Consider the following 15,450-nt stretch of genomic DNA (forward strand, 5'->3'; position numbering starts at 1 on the left):
AAAGTTCCTGCAAAGGAACCTAACCAGCTCTTTACTCACAGCCTGTGCATGGAAACATCAAGAGGAAAGCCCTGGCAGCCTGACATCCACCTGGGAAGCAACTGATTTACTGCCCTGATCCTGAGTGAAAGGGGAACCAAACTTCGCTTTCCATTGTTCTCCAGGAGAACTGAATCCTAGGACATTCCCTATTCCAGAAAAGAGAAAAAGTATTCAAAGAGAAAAGGAAAAAGTACAGCAAGAGGCCAGCCATCCTCACATTAAGCTCGAAGGGAGTGGATCGCTGAACTTGAAAAACTGCTGAAGCTGCATGTTCAAGGATGTGCCCCCTTGGGCAATCCTCTACCCAGGGACACATTGCCCAGAGTCTGTGAGACACTAGGAGGGAGCGTTTGGGGGTTATTTCACCCAAGCTTCGGTTAACAGTCAGTGTAATGATTAATAAGAAGTAGGCGTCGGCTATTAAATGGACACTGGACTCCAGGTGTCGCTCCGGATCCACCCAAAGCTGGCTATTTTCCTTGGACATGATAACTTTCCAGAAACAATAGCAATAGACATGAAAACAAATAGTTAGAGCGCGAGTGAAGCCTGTTTGCTGCTGGGCTACCAGTGAAGTTAATGAACTGAAGAAAAGGGAGAGATGGGGGGGTTCACAGTGGAAGGGATCCAGGGACCTATCCAGGGTACCATGTTGGTGTGGCCCTTAAGTAGCATGGAGATTGGTTAAAGAACATCGGGGGTATGGTGAGGTTTGGCCAAGAGCAGTAAGACCCAGTATTGTGCCATATGAATGAGGGGTTGAAATCAGAAGAGAAACCTGTCCGGTTCGGTTGGCTTTCTGGAGGTCTTGGGACCAATCTTCGTTTTAGCAGAATAATCACCACAAGAACAGTCAGGGATAAAATCCAAAAGTCTTTATTGTCTCCTTTACAGTCTGTCTCCTACACATGAGGCTAGCTTTGAGGGCAGGCGCCAGGGTTAGGGTTAGGTTAGGGTTCATTGTCTCTTTTGCTGCTGGTCATCCCAAATTGCAAAAGTAAAGCTCGAGCAGCTTGAAAGGAAAAATCATACAATCCAACAGTGGGTTTCAGGGTTTAAGGATTGGTCCATGGCAGCAAACTGCTGGGAAGGCAGAGACAGTATTTATCACCTCTGTTCTACGGCAAGCATGTTTTGTGGGGAGATGATGATGATGATGATCACGACGATGACGATGATGATGATGGACTCATTCTAATTTTTGATGAAGCAGATGGCATTTTGGGCTTTGCATGAGACACTAATTTAGCTTTCTTTTTTAATCTTTTTCTCCGGTCTATAGCTGCTACTTCTGACTTCAATGACATATAACATTTTCTTATATCCTGCAATGTTTCTTGTAGAAAAGAGATCCTCTCTGCACTGTTCATATTGTCCAGTTCATTAAGTTGAAAACTCCACTTGTATGTTCTAGGGGATGAATTTTGATGTTTGTCTTGATATTCGTCCTTGTCTCCATCTTTAATGGGAGGCGACATCATTCTTGCAGGAGATGGAGCAAGCTTCGGAGGCTCCACTGGTGTACATTTACTTGTACTGGCTGGAACAGGAAGATCACTGCTTTGTCCTGCTCCATTCTTTTCATTTTTGATGGTAGCACTTGTTCGCTTTGGTGGACGTTTTTGTTTTTTTGGTAACGATCCACCATTTCCATCATTTTTCCTTTTCTGGCCTTTGTCTCTGATCTCTTTTTCTCGGACAATCACGCTACAAGTGCCTGATGTAGTGCCGGCTTCCAATCCATTGGCTGACTCGCTGTCACAGAGCCCTTCTTGAGACTCTTTAGCCTCCCTGTCAACTTCAATTGTTGTATCGCTCTCACTCTTGGTACTTTGAGACTCCTCCTGACTGAGAGCAAGTGGGGAAGCAGCAGAAAAGGCAGGTGGTGCAGCAGGGGGCAAGGCAGGAGGATTGGGAACAGGGCTGACAGGGTCAGGTATATCTGTGCCTACCCCATCAGCGCTATTTTTATCGTTCTCATCCAAGTCATCGAGGTCTACTTCACGACAAACCAAAGTTTCTGGTCCAATTAGGGGCATGATATCTTCTTCCTCTTCTTCCACTACAACATTCTCCCTTTCTTCAGCATTTGGAAAGTTAGAATTTTCAGTGGCCAGGTCCTGAACTGATGGCTCTGACTCTGCTATCAATGATGGCATCTCCTCATGTTCTATTTCAGGCTGTTCTTCAGAATTTAATTCCTTAAATTCCTCAGATATGATAGAGTCACCGGTTCGTTTTGCAGACACGAAGTCTGGCACTTCCATTTCAGTCTCAATTCGAATTTTTTTCTTTGGTGATGACTGTCCTGGTAGTTTCCTCTTTAAATTTTTTTCTTTTGAGCATGAGTCCTTTTCATCTTTGGTAGTAGAGGGAAAATCTTTACTTTTTAAAGAAGAACTTTTTAGACCAACATGTCCTATGTAAGATTCACTTCTTGCTTCATCCTGGCACAGTGGAGAAATCTTTACAATCTTCGAAGAAAGATCTTTTGCCTTGTTTTTTCTCCCCTTAGCTTTACGAGATTTTTTTGGTTTTTTCTTAATTTCTTCTGCTTGCTCCATTTTGTTTTCAAAAATTTGCCCTATTTGTTCACTTTCTTCAATTTCTAACTTCAGGGTTTCTAAAGACTGTACTTGAGTCCTATCATTTTCTTTTAACACGTGTGGAAATTTTGGATTTTCTTCTTCCATCTTATCATCAATAAATTTTTCACTTTTTTCGAGTTCTTCTAAAATCTCTGGAGAAAATTCTTCATTCATCAAATTTTTATCTGAAGTAGCAGGGCCTTCCATTCCATTTGTCGGAAGTGAGCTGTCTGGTAAAGTGCTTCGTGCAGTTAGGGCACCCACTTTCCCTTCAATATTTGGAGTCTTAGAGACACCATAAGACATATTTGATGGAAGGGTGGACGTCAAAGGAGGAAGTCCACATTTTGACTTTTGTCTCTCTTCATCTTTTTTCTCATCCTTTTTACTGTCTTCTTTCTTTTTAGTTTTTTTCTTCTGTTTTCTCTTTGGTCCACCCTTGTCCAAAGGCCATTGGTCCTTTGTCCATTCATCATATTTCTCTCGGCTTTTCTCTTCCTCTTTATCTGAGTCTTTGTCAGATTCCTCCTGGTTTCTAATTTTCTTCTCTTTTGACTTCGGTTTGGTTTTTTTCCCCAGTAGTGCTTTATTTTTCCTTTTCTCTGCAATTCCAGATTCTTCTTCTATATCTTTAGTTTCTTTATTACAATCGCTTAATTTGTCTTCTATTTTTTCTTCTTCATTTTCTTTTTTAGCAGGGGTTAGAGCTCGAGCAATTCTCCTTCGACTTCTTAGACACATTAATTCTATTTCTTTTTTTTCGCTGTCACTATCTGAATCAATATTTTCTTCAGGTTCACTTTTTACTTCTCTAAAGGCATTTCTTGCTCCACTTTTGCAGTTTCTTCCATTGAGTCCTCTAGTTTTTGTTTTTTGGTTTTTTTGGCCCCACATTGGGTGCCAAAATGTAAGGGTCTACTTACTTTTCTGGAGATCTTGGAACCAGAAGAGTAATCACCACAAATAGTCCGGAAAGTCTTTATTGTCTCCTTCACAATCTGTCTCCTTCACCTGGGGCTAGCTTTGAGGAGAGCCACCAGGAGCCTGATCAAAGATATAATGTGTCTCTCCCAGTCCTTGTTGGCTCTTATATATATACTCTAATTACATCATAGTAGGTGTGAATCTTGTAGAATAGGTGTCAGTTTTGTAGAATACGTGTCAACTTGTAGAATAGGTGTCAATCTTGTAGAATAGGTGTCAATCTTGTAAAAGTCTATTAAGTACAAGTACATGTAAACTCAAGAATCATCATTTTAATTCCACTGAGTTAACACCTTGTTTCAAGTATACTTCAAAAGTAAGTAGAGCATTTTACAAATGACAGCATGCCTTATAAATGTCCAATAATCCTATGTCCTGGGAGTCATTGCTGCATTTTACATAGCAAGTGCTAGACCTAAAGTCAGCTTTTTCACCTATTATCTGTGTGTCTTTAAGCAAATTCCTTTTCTCTGGCCTCAGTGTCCTCATGTGTAAAGTGAAGGAAGTAGAGTAGATGATTTCTCTGGTCCCTTCCAGCTTTAATTCTCTGGTTCTTGGATTCTGTTTGCAGATTGGATTAGATGCCCACTGAGGTACCTTCCAGCTTTGATCTGCATAGCGTCCAGTGATTTCACCCAAGTGTCCATGACCTGTCATTGCTCAAGTCCATATAGACCCTTAAAAGTTAGAAGGGATTGCTAAACCACAATGCAGGTGTGAAGTCCAAATCCTGTTCTTGAGAAGTGGCCATGTGATCTCTGCTTGTGGTGATCTCCAGAGATGGAGAGGTCACTTAGTATCTTTGGTGGTATATTAAAGGGAGAGGCTCATCTGCAAATACCCGGAGACCATGTAGAAACGACATCAGAATAGCATGAGGGGACCCAAGGCAGCAGCATCACTTGTGGAATAAACCAAAATGTTGGGAATGTTTTCCTTACACTGAGTCATGATCTGCTTTCCCAGATCTTCTATCAACTAACCCCTGGGGGATAAAGCAAAACTGTCCAAACCACTGATCTATTTGACAAATCCTCTGATATCTTGAGACAACAGTTCAAGTCAATGATATGGGAATAGTATTGTCCCAACTCCTGAGGGCCTTTCTTATTCAAAAGTATTGTTTGTGAAGTAAATAGTCTCACCCTGACTGTTTTTATAGTAAACCCAGATACTACTCATACATTGGTTGACTTGAGAAGGGGTCCACCAATGGTAGGCTCCAATGTTCATTTTTCATTCATTCATTCACTTATTTCTTTCTTTGCTATTAATAGTCCTGGTCTCGCCTAAATCTCACAACAGCTATGTTTTGACATGATCCTGGAGCAAGCTAGGGTATTGGGCTAAGTCTAATGGGGTGAAGAAGTTCAATAGGGATAACTATGATCTTTTACTTGGATTCAAAAATCAACTTTGCAAGTGTAAGATGAAGGAAGTGCTCCATGAGGAATTTTTGTGTCTGAGAAAATCCTAGGAGCTTTACTGGACACCACATTCAATGAGTCAACTGCGTGTCATGGCAGACAAAGAGAATCAGAGCTATCCAAACAGGGGAGTTTATATTTAACTCTAGGGATAATAAGGAGCTGTTTGAGTTCCTTGAGTAGGGGAGGAATATGGTCAGACCTTCACTTAAAGAAAATCATTTTGGCAGTTGAGGGAAGTAACCTGAGGCAGGGAGAACAACCCAGAGTCTATTCCAATAGCCAATGTGAGAGAAAAAGAGGGCTCATGGAGGATGTGTTTTTGTGGGGTTGGGGTGGAAATAAGAAACTTGTTACAAGAGATGTGATATGGAAATAAGATTGACAACAATTTCCGAGGAATGTGACATCAAGGATGATTGAGGCTACAAACCTTAGAAATCTGCAAGGATGATAGTCCCCTCAACTTGGGTGGGTTGGATGGGGGTGAAGGAGCATAACAAATTTTATTAGTCGTGCTGGTCATTCAGAGGCATTCAGTTTGAGATTTCTAATAAACAGCTGCTGATATGGGTCTGGCACTCAAGAGAGAGATGAGGAGGGCTGGATATATGAATCTGGAAGTCATATTCTTAGAAGTGGCAATTAGTGTCATGAAAGTTGATGAGGTTCCTCAAAGGGAGAATCAAAGAGTGAGTATGTGATAGTCCACAGTCCTCTACCATGGTCAGTTCACATCTTAGAAGAAAATCATAGATATTATCTGAGGCTCAGTTAAAGCAACTGAGCATGCTAAATTGGTCTACTTGTTCAGTGCCAAACCAATCAAACTGCCAAGAAAATTTTTTACAGAACTAGAAAAAATAATAACAAAATTCATCTGGAAGAACAAAAGGTCAAGAATATAAAAGGAATTAATGAAAAAATTACAAAGGGTGGTGGCTTAGCAGTACTCAACCTAAAACTATATAATAAAGCAGCTGTCATCAAAATCATTTGGTACTGGCTAAGAATTAGAGTGGTGGATCAGTGGAAAATATAACACACAACACAATTATCAAAGACTATAGTAATCTAGTATTTAATAAAGGCCTAAATTCCAAATTCTGGAATAAGAATTCACTATTTGACAAAAATTCTGGGAATAACTGGAAAATAATGTCAGAAACTTGGCATAGGCCTACATCTTACACTCTCTTCCAAAATGAGGTCAAAATGGATACATGATTTGGGCAGAAAGAAAGATACCATAAACAAATTAGGAGAGCAAGGGATAATTTACCTAGCAGTTCTTTAGACAAAGGAGGAATTTATGACCACAGAAGAATAAAGAACATTATGAAAGGCAAAATGAACAACTTTGATTGCATTCAATTAAACAGATTTTCCACAAACAAAACTAACAGAAACAAGATTAAAAGAGAAGAACAAAACTGGGGAAAAAATCTGTACAGCCACCGTTTCTGATAAAGGTCTCATTTCTAACATATATAAAGAACTGTGTCAAATGTATAAGAATACAAGTCATTCCTTAATTGATAAATGGTCAAAGGGTATAAACAAAAAATTTTCAGATGAAGAAATTAAAGCCATCTATAATCATATGAAAAAATTCTCTAAATTATTATTGATTAAAGAAATGCAAATTAAAATAACTCTGAGGTACCACCTCACATCTCTCAGATTGGCTAAAATGACAGGAAAAGATAATGATAAATGTTGGAGGGGATAAGGGAAAACTGGGACATTAATGCATTGTCAGTGAAGTTGTGAAATGATCCAATCATTCTGGAGAGCAATCTGGAACTATAGCCAAAAGGCTATAAAACTGTGCTTTCCTTTTGATCCTGCAGTGCCACTACTGGATCTGTATTCCAAAGAAATCATAAAGGAGGGAAAAGAACCCATATGTGCAAAAATATTTGTAGCAACTCTTTTTTTGGTAACAAAGAATTGGAAAATAAATAGATGCCATCAATTGGGAAATGGCCAAATAAGCTATGAAATATAAAAGTAATGGAATATTATTGATCTATAAAAATGATGAGGAAGCTGATTTTAGAAAGGCCTGGAGAGATTTACATGAACTGAGGCTGAGCAAAACAAGCAGAACCAGGAAGACATTGTACACAATGACAGCAAGAATATGCGATGATCAACTATGAAACATTTGGTTCTTCTCATGGTTCAGTGACACAAAGCAATCCCAATAGACTTTGAACAGAAAATGCTATCTGCATCCAGAAAAAAAGAACTATGGAGAGTGATTGTAAATCAACACATGCTATGTTTACTTCTCTTTTCTGTTTTTTTTTTCTCTCCCATGGTTTTTCCCTTTGATTTTGATTTTTCTCTCCCAACATGATTCATAAAGCAAAATGTATTAAAAATAAATTAATTAATTAAAAGGGGAAAAAAACCACAGGAAAAGTTCAATCTCATCTGGAACACACCATCAGATTTTTATACCATTAATGTGATTACGTTTGCACACATAACTCAATTATCAAAGATATAGATTGTTAATCAGATTATGAAATATAAGTCTATATAGTTGATATAATTAAAGTTAAGGTTACAGTAAATTTTGTCTGGAAGGAAGGAAGGAAGGAAAGAAAGAAGAAAGGAAGGAACGACGGAACGAAGGAACGAAGGAACGAAGGAACGAAGGAAGGAACTAGGCATGTTGAGATGTTGAGCCAGGAGAAAAGAAGATTCAGGCAGAAGACTGCAATCATATTCAAGTATTTAAAAAACAGCCATGTGTAAGTAGAATTAAGTTTGTTGTACTTGGTCCCAGGGGACAGGACCAGGAGTAATGAATGAGTGGGAGGTATACAGAAGTCAATGTCAGAAAAATCTTTCTAAATGATGAGTGTTTACCAAAAGGGGCAGGCTATTTCCAAAATGGGTGAGTTCCTTCTTGAAACAAAGACTGGGGCACTACTTTTGGTTATGTTGCAGAAGAAATTGCTATTTGAGATAGGGCTGACTTGGATACCTGCTGCAAGAACCTGAGATTCTGCTAGGGAGCTAAACTTGCCCGTGTTTGCAGGGGCAAACACCTGCATGGTGACTGGCAGATGGGTTGTGCCCAGCTTGCCCCTCTCTCACTCATTTTCCACAGCTCCATTTGTGGGTTTGCTTTTCATATGTTTATCCAAAGATCTTTCCAAGAGAGATTCAAAATACTTGTCAGTCATGCTGAGCTGTCTTAAACACATGCTCTAACATGGAGATGATTTTTTTTCAGAAATACCAACAAAACCCAGTTCATTGCATCAAGCTGTGACTTCATCGATCATTCATCTTGATGCAGACAACATTCAGAGATGTCTGGGACATTCAAAAGAGGGGGAAAAATCCAAGTTTTCATAGTCATTTCCGGAACTAAACTGATTAAATGCATTTCCTAGGTGGGTCTGGAATCTTCTTTTAATGATTTTTGAAAAGAAAAACAAAAAAATTCTCCTTGCTGTAATGCCATTAAATCTGCTTGGATAACTCAGAATATCGGTTGGCAAGGCAACATCCTCCCACGGCTGCCACAGCAAACCTGAGGCGTAGCAGGGTTCTTATAGATGAAAGGGGCTCGGGTTTCAGTCAATCTGGAGGCTTTGGCTTCTTTTCAGGCCTGAAATGGACAGTACTGATGCTCAATTTTTCCCTCCTTAATGTAGGATGGCTCTCAAAGGGAAGAGCCCACTGGAGGCTTCCTAGCTGTCACCCTTCCAGGATCTGCTTTATAGAAGTGTCATTTGGATTGTGAATTTCTCCAAGTGGCCTGGTACTTGGAGCCAGGAATGAGGGCACCCTATCTAGTGGGAGGAAACAAGAATGGCAAGCTGTCAACCCCGCACCTACTGCAACGAATCCAGAGAGGAGAAAAGACTGTGGAAAGGAGATCAACGGACTCTCCTGAGCACGCACAATAACAGCCACAGCCATCTAATGGCATTTATTTTTCTGGGCCAAGGGTTCTCACCATGAGATGAACTGTTTTGGAGCCCCAACTCAGCCATTTAACCTCTGGTCATTGCTAGATGTGGCCGGGTCCAGTTCCATCCCCAGAAATACTCCATGAGAGGGCCATGGGGATGGAGTCTTAACGATCTTCCAGAGATGTTCCTGATCTAAGTATATGATCCCATTATGACATATTACTCCAACTTCCTGAGCCTCAGTTTTCTCATTGGTAAAATGAGGGGGTGAGATTAAATAGTTCCTTCTAGCTTATATATCCTTATAGCTATGAAATTCTGCGATCCACTTAACAGCTTCTGTTTCCTCCACTATTGAGTTCAAAACCAGCCTCAGACTCTTACTATCCCTGTGACTCTGGATAGTCATTTTCCCCTGCTTGCCTCAGGTTCCTTGTCCATAAAATAAGCCAGAAAAGGAAATAGCAAAACAAATTCTTTGTGAAGAAAGCTCTAAATATGGTCACAAAAAGTCAGACACGATGGAAATGACTGAACAACAAAAATTAAAAAATACCCAGTGATGTGCTGGAGATGGCTGAACCAGCTTCAGAGCCAATTGTATAAATTTTATAAGCATTTATACCTCAGAAATCAGCAAATATACCAAATCATGACTTGATTTATTTTTGGTACTGGTGATGATTTAGAAGTAAGAAAGCATTGGAGGAAATGTTAAGAATAATGAATGAATTTATGAATATTTTCTGTATACATTTTCTCCCCAGAAAGATGGTTGTTACACATTTACCAGCATACTCCTGCTTGTATCTCTTTCAGGATTATTGTAAATAGTTATTACAGAAGAGTGCACTATAAACCTTATAATATTTGAGAAATGTGAGAGGGAGGAGGAAAATGGTATAATCCAGAGGTTAGGGACCTCAAGAGTCAGGAAAACAGAAATTCAAATGCTGACCTCATCAATTGTTTCGGCCTTGGCAAATCGTTTGACCTCTCCTGTCCTGCTGGCATGTCTCTAACATTTTAAGTTGTAGAGGACTAAGTGAGTAATCTTGGATCAGACAGATGGGTTCAAATCACATTTCTGATGTCTAGTAGTTGAATGACAGACATCTCCGAGTCTCAGTTTCTTCAACTGTAAAACAAGAGTTTAACCCAATGACCTTTGGGGTCCATTTCAGCTCTAAACCTGATCCTCAGCTCACACTGGATTCCAATAGATGTTTTAAACTCAACATGTCAGAACTCAAACTCATTATCTCTTTACCTAAACCCTGCCCCATCCTCCACTATCTTTCCTGTCACTGAAGAAGGCAGCCCCATCCTCCAAATTCCTCAGGCTCACAATCTAGGAGTCATCCTGAATTCCTCATTCTCTTTCCCACCTATATGCAAAGGGATGCCAAAGATCGTCAAGCTCACCTCTGCAGCATCTCTAGTCAATCTCACCTCTGCAGCATCTCTAGTCACCTTCACCTCTGTGGTATCTCTAATCAATTTCACCTCTGCAGCATCTCTACTCAATTTCACCTCTGCAGCATATCTAGTCAGTTTCACCTCTGTGGTATCTATAGTCAATTTCACCTCTGCAGCACCTCTGCTCAATTTCACCCCTGCAGCATCTCTAATCAATTTTATCTCTGTGGTATCTGTAGTCAATTTCACCTCTGCAGCATCTCTAATCAATTTTATCTCTGTGGTATCTTTAGTCAATTTCACCTCTGCAGCATCTCTAATCAATTTTATCTCTGTGGTATCTTTAGTCAATTTCACCTCTGCAGCATCTCTAGTCAGTTTCACCTCTGCAGCATTTCTAGTGGATTTCACTTCTGTAGCATCTTCCTCCTTCTCTTCTCCGACCCTGCCCATATCCTGGGACAAACTCTCACAAACTCACATCTGGACTACTGTAATAGCAGCTGGGATAGGGATATGTCTGCTTCAAGTCTCTCCCCATTCCAATCCTTCATTCAAGCACTAAAATGCTTTTCCTACACAGAACTAACCACATCATCCACTTACTCAATAGACTCCAGTGCTTCCCTATGGCTTCCAGAGGAAAGTTCAAAATCTTCTGTTTGACATTCAGTCTTCCATAACCCGCCCTCGCCTACTTTTCCAGTCTTCTTACACTTTACTACTTACCCAAACTCTTCCATTCAGCCTCCTAGATGCTCCATCTCTGAGCGTCAAACATTTTCTCTGGCTGTCCCCCATGCCTGAAATGCTCCCCTTTCTCATCTCCATCTACTAGCTACCCCTGATTTCCTTTAAGTCCCAACTAAAATCTCATTTTCTAAAAGAAGCCTACTCCAACCTCTCTTAATTCTAGTCCCTTCCCCTTTTAATTATTTTCTATTTATCCTGAATGTAGCTTATTTGTAAATTTTTGTTCTCTTGCTGTCTTCCCCTTTGGGAAGATGACTACAGAGTAGTCCTTATTTATCATAAAATTCTCAAGAGAATTCATGAAATACTTGATATATGTACAATAAACACATCTATTCACCCTCTGGATTGAGGAAACAAAATTCTTTCTGTGGGGCACAGTTTGTTGAAGTCACACTCAATGATCCAGAATGTAAAAAAAAAAAAAATCCTCAGTCCCCAGGCTGTGTTGTCATAAGGAAGGATAGTGTTTCTCCAGAAGAAAGCTTATTTTATTTGGGGCTTCCATCATATCATATTCTAGCAATTCTAACAAAAGTTGGTAAATGTAGTTTTAATAAGATTGGTTGGGGGTGTATGAGAAGGATTACAGAACATACCTTTCTATCTTGTTACCTGGTGTTAAATAGACAAGAATATTGTAAAGCAGGATTCTAGTTCAGGAAGGAGTATGAATGAATGAATGAACGAACAAGGGGCTATTTAACCTTTACTATTAGAAAGCATGATCTCTTCTATGATCATAAGATCATTACTCTAGATCTGGAAGAGACTTCATCAGCCATCCAGTCCAGAAGTATCAAACATAAACTGAACCTAATTAAAATGAGTTCAAATTCCACTTCACACTTAATTAGCTGCGGGACCCTGGACTTCTGTCTGCCTGAGTTTTCTTAACAGAGGAATGGAGATAAAAACAGTGTTTACCTCCCAGCATTGTTATGAGGATCAAATGAATTAATATTTGTAAAACAAACAAACAAAAACACTTAGCTCAGTATTTAGCAATAGTAGGTGCTTAATAAAATGTTTCCCTCCTTTCATTACCATTTCCATTTCTTTGGGGAGGCATAACTTATATTCTTTGTGTGTCATTGTTGATATTTGCAATAAAACATAATCTTAAAAATGTATTTGGGAAATATTTAACAAAATAAATGAAAATGCGGTAGAACATAGGTAATGTTCATTTGTGGCTTTCTATGTCAACATGCATCCTCAGGGAGCCTTAAGTGCTGGTTGGTGACATGTTTCTATTTGAGTTTGACACTACTGGTTTAGTTCAACCCTCTCATTATAAAAATGAGGAAATTGAAGCCCAGATAAGAGATTGCACTTGCCTGGAATCACACTGAGAAAGTAGCAGAGCTGAGATTAAAAACCCATGGCCAGAAGTACCCAATTCAACGCTGGTTCCGTCCCGTCATCCTTCCTTTTCCTCTCTCCCTTCCTCTCTGCCCCTGCCTCCCTTCCTTTTTTCCTTTCTATCTCTTTCTACCACTAACTTTAACTTCCTCTGTTTCTATCCCTTCTTTTTTGTTGATTTCCCAGTCCACCCATCTCTATTTGTGTCTGTCTCTATTCCTAGCTCCAAAGCTCTGTCCTGTCTTATTCTCTTTCTACCCCTTTCCTTCTTTCCTTTTCTTTGACTCTTTCTCAGCATAGCATTTGTGTAGATCTCCCCCAGTACTATGTCAAATGCCAGGTCCCAATGGATGAAGGAACATTTGGAAGTGTTTACTCAATCCAGAGGTGCCTGGGGATCACTACCAGTTATACATGAGTGAAGGACAGATGGAGGTGTCACAAAGTCCAGGGGACTGTCCCGAATGACCTTAGGAGGCTAGGAATTTGGAGAATCTCAGTAGTTCTTATGCCAAGGGCTGTGTCTTGCTGTGTGGAGTCAGAGCCCAGAGTAGAAAGTTCCTGCCCCCTTCATCAATCACCGCCTGTTTCCTTTCTCTCAGGAGTTCTGCCTATCCACAGAGATCATTCCACGTGCGGAGTACAATCAACCGCATGTGTGAGTGGCCTTGAACATATAATTGACAGAGACAGGGCTGGCCATGTGGGACCGAGAATGTCCTTCAACCGAGGCAGAAGTCCGAATGTCAGCATCCACACTGGGGCAGAGGGAGGACCATGAACCTACCTGTGGGAATCTGAGGCCCTCTAGCAGGGGGTAGGGTGGATTCATTTATAGCAGAGGCCTGGGCTTGGAGCCAAGAGACCTGAATCTGAGGCCTGGCCCCAACTCTTGCTGCCTAAAGAAATTTGGGCAAGCCCCCTACCCTCTCTAAACCTCAGTTTCCCCATTGATAAAGATTATTTTAAAAATCATCAACAATCTTTTTCACTCCCTCTTCTCGAGGAACTTTGCGCACACTAACATCCTTGAGAAATCAAAGACCTTATTCTATCTTTTATCTTGTGGGTATTATTCTTCACAAGAAACTCAAGATGCAAGCAACCAAGTTCTCAAAAACAAAGGGGGAGACTGAAAGTAATCCATATGTATGGAAATGACTTTTCCCCAGAGTGTGAAAGAGGCTGAGAATGGAAAAATCCCCACTGATAGCACCAATTCTTGGATCGCAGATAATGAACCTCAGGCAGTGAAGCCCTTTCATTCAATTTTTAGCAAAAGGCAATCCTTGTATCCACCTATGAAGGGTGCACCGAAGATTACACTGGAAAAAATAATGACTGGAGAACAACTTTTCCCTTTCTGAGTCTCTTTGAACTCCATCAAACATAAAGATGAGAAAAATGAAAAAAAAAATGACGATCTTTCTCTACACTTTTAAAGTTTACAAAGAGCCTTGGGACATAATTTGAGCTGTAATCGCCCTAGGAGATATGTTAGTCAATCAACAAGCATTTAAATAAATAGCCACTTATTCCTTTGTATCTTTAGGATGTAGCACAGTACCTGGCACATAGTAGGTGCTACTAAACCACTATTATTAAGGCTTCCTACTATGTACCAAACATTGTGAGAAGAGAGCTAGGGATACAAAAGAAGTGGAAAAGACAGTCCCCACTCTAATGGAGCTCAAAAGGGGAAGGGGAAAAGAGACAATATGCAAACAACTCAGTACAAATAAGATATACTCAGACAAACTGAGAATAATCAACAGAGGAAAAGCACTAGAATTAAAAGAAGTAAGGAAAGACTTCTTACAGACAGTGGGATCTTAGCTGGGACTTGAAGGAAGCCAGAGAAAGTAGGAGGTAGATCTGAGGAAGAAGAGTATATATCAGACATGGGGGTTGGGTGAAAATGCCAGAGGTGAGACATGGAGGGTCTGAGAGGAAGCACAATGGCAGTGTCACTGAACTGGAGAGTGAGACACAGGCAGGTTAGCAAAGTAAAAAGGACTTGAAAACCTGACAGAGAATTTTGGATTCATCCTGAAGGCAAGAAGAGTTCCTGGAGCTTATTGTGTGAGGGGAACATGGTCAGGCTGCTTTACCAGATCACTGTGTCAGCTAGACTGTCATAGCGGAGGATGGACTGGATCAATCAGCAGGTAGTCCAATAGTCCAGGTGTGAGTGATGAAGGCCTGCACTGGTTGCTAATATCAGAGATAAGAGTCGGAAGTATATGAGATTCATTACAAATAAGAGAGAGACAGACAGACACAGAGACAGAGAGTGACAGAAAAAGGGAGACAGAAGAACTGGGTAGTAGATTAAACATGTGGGAGGATGGGGTGGGGTGGGATGGAAGTGAATAAGAGGGAAAATTACTACAGACATGATTATTCCCATTTTACAGATGACAAAACTGAGGCTTCCAGAGGGTTAAAGTGTTTTGCTTGTGGTTATATAACTGAGTTAAAAGTGACTCTAAACCTCCAGCTTGTAAACAATATCCTCGATTCCGATAGAGAGGTGGCTTTGGAGCCATGTCTTGCACTGGTTGATTGGGAAACCCGGGGCCAAGATGTGGAAAGAGGAGGGAGGGCCTCTCTAGCTCTCAAACTCTAGCCCCTACGAAACGCTGCCTCGGTGCTGTGGGTGCCCCGTTAGCCCCGTGAGCCGCCCCGGGCCACACCTCCAAGGCCCAGCCCTCCGCTCCTGTTTGGGCCGCCCTACATTCCTGCTACCCAAGGCGAGCCCCTGCTTGACTGTGGCGCGATCTCCTCGCCCTCGGGCGGGTACTGCTGCCCAGATGGGAAGCAAGGCCTCCGGGTGGGGAGGGGGCGCGGCTGGGGCCCACAAGGAGTGAGCTTTTAAAGCTGTGGAGCCTGGAAAGCAAGGAGTGGAATGAGCTGTGGGAGCCACCGGAG

General features: G+C 40.9%; 1 pseudogene; it reads right to left on the bottom strand.

Moving 5' to 3' along the window:
• Positions 1–1,149: 1,149 nt before the first annotated feature.
• On the bottom strand, positions 1,150–8,112 carry LOC100924577 (annotated as a pseudogene).
• Positions 8,113–15,450: the final 7,338 nt, after the last annotated feature.

Source organism: Sarcophilus harrisii, chromosome 4, assembly GCF_902635505.1.
Source record: "Sarcophilus harrisii chromosome 4, mSarHar1.11, whole genome shotgun sequence".
NCBI classification, from domain to species: Eukaryota; Metazoa; Chordata; class Mammalia; order Dasyuromorphia; family Dasyuridae; genus Sarcophilus; species Sarcophilus harrisii.